Source organism: Rosa rugosa, chromosome 3 (assembly GCF_958449725.1).
Source record: "Rosa rugosa chromosome 3, drRosRugo1.1, whole genome shotgun sequence".
Taxonomy (NCBI): Eukaryota; Viridiplantae; Streptophyta; class Magnoliopsida; order Rosales; family Rosaceae; genus Rosa; species Rosa rugosa.
In genome coordinates this window covers 52,300,166-52,306,619 of record NC_084822.1, presented here as the reverse complement: position 1 = coordinate 52,306,619, position 6,454 = coordinate 52,300,166, and positions in this window count along the sequence as shown.

The following is a 6,454-nucleotide window of genomic DNA, read 5'->3' as shown; positions in this document are numbered from 1 at the left end:
AAAAACAGTAATTATGTCTTTGTTGTGGCTGCAGACGATTAAAGAGATATAAACCAATATTCACACGGAAATCCGTGGGAATATACATCATTTAATTAAAAGAAACGTATTAGTGGGAAATTGTTAAACAAAAGTTAGACAGAAGGTTATATACTTATAAAAATTAAAATTAAAATTACAAACATTCCCAACGAAAATATAATAATGTTATATTATTAGATGAATATGAATACATAACACATAAAAACTTATAACATTCACATAACATAGATAAAGAAATAAAACATTTGTGCATCACTAGCATGCAAGCAAATGTAGTACAAACACTACCTAATTTTACAAACAATTACTAAAAGGCAGGAAAATAAAATCGAATATACTCTTATTATGGTTTTTGAAAATTTAACCATAAGCCTTATGTATAATATATTTTTACACAGATATCTGTGTATAATATGTTTTTTAATTTTATGTTCACATGTTTGATCAAGTCCCATTAAAAGCATTCACACGGATGTCCGTGTGAAATATTATAAAATATTTAATAGATTTAATCTTTGACACGGATATCTGTGTGAAACTGAAAAGAAATTGTTGTAACCTATACACGGTACTCTGTGTGTAAACTGAAAAGAAAAATTTAATAAGACTAAACGCTGATATTAGAATATTATGCTTTTACATTTTCACACGGAATACAGTGGGTAAATTAAAACTACACTTATTTGACATGACTAAAAGCTGGTGTTGGAATCTTATTATTCATATTTTTACACAGATATCTGTGTGAAGCGATATTTCACACGGAAAACAGTGTGAATTTTTAATTTACTCTGTGACAAATTTACAGGATTCTCTGAATTATACTTTATTTCACACGGACTCCGTGTGTAAATTGGATTGAAAAATATTGGGTCCCAGTTTGAATCTTATGTAGCCACAATAGTCTGTGTGGAAAATATATACACACAGATTTCCGTGTGTACTATAGCACTTTATACACGGATAATTGTCCGTGTGAACCTCTGTGACAACACTTTCCGTGTGAAATGACCTGTTTTTCTAGTAGTGACGATACGACTATTTCAAAAGTCCACATTTCAAAGTTGCCAAAGTAGGCCTAAATGAGTATTGTATGTAACCCCTACTTGTGACACTTCCTTTCATTATGAATTTGATGGCATGTTGATCAAAGATTAAAAAAAAAGACACGTAAATATTTAATTTCAGCACATTAAGCATTAATTTGAGCGCTGAAATCATGTCATGCATTTTCTTTTTATGAATAGTAATAACAATATGAAATTTTCCATAATGTAAAGATAGATGCTAGCTTCTAATTAATTGATCACAAACTCACTCAAATTCAATGGTCTTATATTAAACATCTAAAAAGCATGAAAGATGGTCTCATACTTGAGATTCTATGGCAAAATTAACTCTAATTACTGCAGTACTGGCCACTAATTGATATAAAAGAACGTGCTTGTTCCAAGGGAAAGAAAAAAATTTGTTCAAAAATTGAAAGAAAACAATGGGGGCCTATATGACTTAACTTTGCCGCCTTGATCGTTAGAGCAAGTCCACCGGTATGATTTTGCCCGGGCAAAGTGAGAGAATGATGATGTGGTGACCGGGCATGGAGAGAAACAACCTTCCACCGGCAAACTCTTGACCAGCCAAACTTTGGCTTTGCATGACTGAGGTCAAAAAAAGGGGCAAGCCCATGACTAAACTCTTGCCCGAAGTCATCCGGCTGCCAGCTCGGCCAACCACAGAACGTGGCTAACCTCACAGGGGCTGCGGAGAGAGAAGAGAAACAGACGCCACAGAATTGCTTCGATCTCGGCCTGGGGTTGCTTCGATCTCGGCCTGGGGGCAGCGTCTGGGCCGGCTGACGCCACGGAGTGGCCGGATGAGGTGAGGCGACCTCGGGTTGCTTCGATCTCGGCCTGGGGGCAGCGTCCGGGCCGGCTGACGCCACGGAGTGGCCGGACTAGGTGAGGCGACCTCGGGGGAGCCGGGTCCGTGGACGGAGGACGCCGGAGGAGGGAGAAACATGCGGGTCGGGTCAGACGAGCAGCATAAATAGTAAAATAGCAGAAAAGTAAACAATAAAAAAGCAGAAAAAACAGAAAGTTAACAGTAAAAAGTGTGAACAGTGTTGCCCGGGCAAGAAAAAAACGGGTGCAAACCTATGTCCAGTGGCAGTGAATAGTAACTTGACTGGTCGAATTTTTGACTTCTCGACTTTGCCTTTTCTTGACTACGGGTGCACTTGCTCTTATGCCATATAATCATACATCCACTATAGGCCACCAGTGTTTTCTGCGGTTCCAGAAACAAGTGATGTCAGATGGAATGCAACTAATGTAATTTTAAGAATTAATTAATGAAATGGATCTGGGGCGATCTCTGCCACGGCTAGCTAGCTAGCTAGGGCAGACTTCTATACAATAGACACAGTGTTGGCCCCAAATCATGGTCCAAGATTCTGTGCTAGATTTTATTCTTGTAGCTATCCTTTGCATGGGGGAACGCAAGCACCTCGCAATTATAATATATTTTATGCATACATGCAAATGCTGCATGCTTAATGCTTATTCAGTATTTCAGTTACTCATGCCCTTTGTGTTGGAATTTTGGTTATAATATTTCAAAATATAATATTTATTTTTTGAGTTTAACCATAGCCAATTAATTAGTGTTTTGTTTTCCAATAAAACCTTCAAGGCATAAGTTGTTGGTATATATTTTATTTTCACTACATCCGTTACAATTGTGAGGCATGTTGGATTGTTGGGTCTATTCAGACCTCCAAATTTGCTATTTGGACATATTCTTAACATATTTCCCATCAAATTTCCATCTTTACCCCCTTTCTCTCTTTCTTACTCTCTTCCTTTTTCCTAAGGCATGAAGTTCCGATCTCGTCAAGACCTCGCATCACCACCGCCGGCGATGGATGGCGCGAACTCAGAGCTCGCTGCACAAACCGGAACTCCGACCTAGCTGCACGGAGGTGATGTAAAGGAACTCCGAGCTCGCTGCACGAACTCGCCGCCGGCTGTACGATCGATGGCGCCGGCTGAACGAACTCGCAGCCGTCTTCTGGGCTGCACAAACTCGCCGCTGACTGCACGAGCGCCGGCTTCTGGGCTGCACGACCATCGCCGGCTGAGAGAGAGTCAGATCGGAGGGGAGAGAGGAGAGAGAGCTTGATGGCATATGGTGTAATTTATTAATTTGACTGAGGGTAAAATTGTCTTTTAAGTTAAATTGGGTAGTGGAGAATAAAAATCTATTACTGGGGTAAGTTGGATAACTTTGGCTCATTTTAGTGCTTTTGCTCAAGAACCCTATTTATATAGTTAGTTTTTATATTCTAATTTGTCTAGTTTAGTACCAAATTTGCTCCCACACACACTCCTTTGGATAAAAATCAAATAAAATAAATTGTTGCACTCTTCTATCATGACTATAATTCAGATTTATTAAAAGAACACAACTCGGATGCAATAGGAAATCTATTTTAATGGCAAACGAATCTCAAGTTAGATTGTCTCTCACAGTTATTCACTAATTGCGAAAGAGAAGGAAAAAAATAAAGATAAGAAGGAAAAAAGTACGTTACGAAGAAAAGAAAAATAATGAACGGGGAGTGTAGTGTTGCTTTCAGATAGCTCGAACTTGTCGTTTATGCATGTGCAACCTCCATCTAATTAACAAAACCCTAACAGCAACAATGTGGAGTTAACTCGATCTCTAACAAATTGTTAGTTAGATAGCTGACTATCTAATAATGGTGAAGAACTAAATTCTCTCATCTGATCGACTACGCTGAGCTGTCACAGCTCCGGAGATCCCTTGTTTAGGGCATTATCAGGAGCTTTGGATGCTTCTGTAAAATGAAAATGGGGAACCAATAATTAAAACGAATACTATTGGTATTGGCCTTATTGGGGATGATCTGTAATTCTGTATATATAATGCATGTAATAAAAACCAGGAAAACCTAACCCAAGGAAAGCAAGTTTTCTCGCTTATATCTGAGATTGCAAGCACTTGCTGTTTCCTTTTTCTAAAGCCTACACGAGTCGATTACGCATATATATATATATATATACCTAGACCTAGCTATGGTCCATTTTGCACAAATTAAGAAGTCATTATCTTTAGAAAAGGAGTGAAGAAGAATCTGATGTAAAGAAGATGCAATATAATGGTGTCAGGATGGGAAAATGAGGGCATGCATGGCAGTGGGAGCTAGCTGCTATCTTTTCCAGTAACACAAAAGAGATTGTGCATTGCTTTACAGAGCAGCTTGCCTGTAAAGCCAAAGCTCTGTAGGTCCTTAACTTGTAGCCCATATTCATATATTGATTTGCTGCACTTTGTACTTTCGTTCTGCCTCTTTCCTGATTCTAAAATATGGCCTGCATCAACTTAAATTTAAACTCAAAAGCAAGACAGCAACATAAGCGAATCACAAAGCGCGCAATAAGCAAATGGACAAAATAATGTCTTTCTTTTTCGATCACAGGCACTTTACAAACAAACTCCTTTATATTCATTATATAAATTACATGTGTTTCCAGCTAACTAGTTTAATTTATATGCAACAAAAGCAACAAAAAGAGCAAATTTGCCAAAAAGATATATAGTGCAGTTGATCGGGTTGGCTATTCAATTGGCGGGTCAGATTTTATATATACACATTAGCAGAATAGCAGGACTTCGATGATCTATATGATCTCTTAGTCTAATCTTCTGCAGTACGTAACCTTTGGTATTCTAAAGGAACAAAGCAATATACAATAGAAAGAATGACATTTGCTTTTTTTTTTTTGGAACTTATTGATGATTTGATGGATCGTCATCTACATGACCTTCAATCTTATTCTCTCATGCAGTATAGGTTTGCACATATTTATCTATTGATATAATTTAATATGGTCGAGGGGTCAATTGGTCATCGTCATGGTCATACTTGACAGAATTAGTTGGAATATGTGTATACAAATTAGCTTATTATAGTTTAATTACATATAAAACTCAATCGACTTGTTTAAAAATCTAGGTTGCTACATCCCCGGCCGAGCTAAGATTGAAGGTGTAATCTGAATAAGGAAAAAGATGCATGCACAATGCATTATCATTATTTAGGAGATGATAGTCTGGGGAAAACATATAGTGTTTATAAATGGCCGGGTATATTCCATGTACCTGAAACTTATCATATTCTAGCAGGGCAGCATTAAGCTTGTGTCACTTTCACAATATATTAAACAGCAACCACTTTTCAAATTAAAACTATAGCATATATAAATAATTCTTATCTCTTTAGGGAAAGAACTACATAAATAATGATTAATGATTCCTAATGGCAAGAAAAAAAAAGCATAATTAACATAATATGACGTCGATTTTCGGCTTTCAAATGGAATTAAACTAGGAAGACATCAATCGATTGGCTTCAGGATGAAGCAACTTTTGTTGCTAAAGAACTTCAACTTGGTCCCAAATACAACCACAAATCTGTAACAACCCTAATAGATAATCCTAAGAGTTTTCTCGGTGTGTCCATCTGAACCAGATTAAATAATAATTCATTAATTGTGCAGCTGACTAATTAGTATTAGTCGCGGGTCCTAGTCCTTGGCCTTATGGAACGCATGCATGTTTATACAAATGGATTGTGACCAAACCAATTGGGCATTGAATTGTTAGCTAGAGTACATCCAAGTTGTTGGTAGTTATCTTGGTCCCTATACAAGACTCGTGTTGCAATCCCCAAGTCTTGAGGACATTAGGCAATGTAACACACCTATTCTTGTCACATCGACAAATTAAAAGAATTAGGTTCTGATTCATTGACTATTGTACGCACTTCAGGCTAAGCCACTCGATCATTGTCCTTGGCTAGCTTGGTTAACCAGACAGAGACAAGGCTTTATTGTCAAATCTAGCGTAATCTTAAGAAAAACCGATTGGTCTTGATTTCAAAGTGTTGTCCTCGTTTACATTGATCTGACATATGAACTTACAGGTCTTTACAACTTCATCTGCTAGCTATAGCTCATGTGTGATATCTAAGTTTCAACTGTGCGATCTATTTTTCAACACCGGCCAATTAAAGTTGTTGGTTGTCGCCCAATAACTACGTAAGTGCAAGCAATATCACACCAAGTACCCATCTTGAACTATAAAATTCATGCGTGTGTATGTGGTTTTTTTTTTTTTTTTTTAAACAAATATATCATCCTGACTTTGAATTTTGACCGACTTAAATCGGGTGGTATTTAGAATACGAGTTGTGAGTTTTGTTTTATTTTCATCTCATAAAAGAAAGGGAAAGAAACAAATCTAACTTTGAAAAATGCTCAACCACATCTATAGTTAATTGAATACTACTTAGTTTAGATTTTAGACAAGCAATTATTAAGTGGTCCTA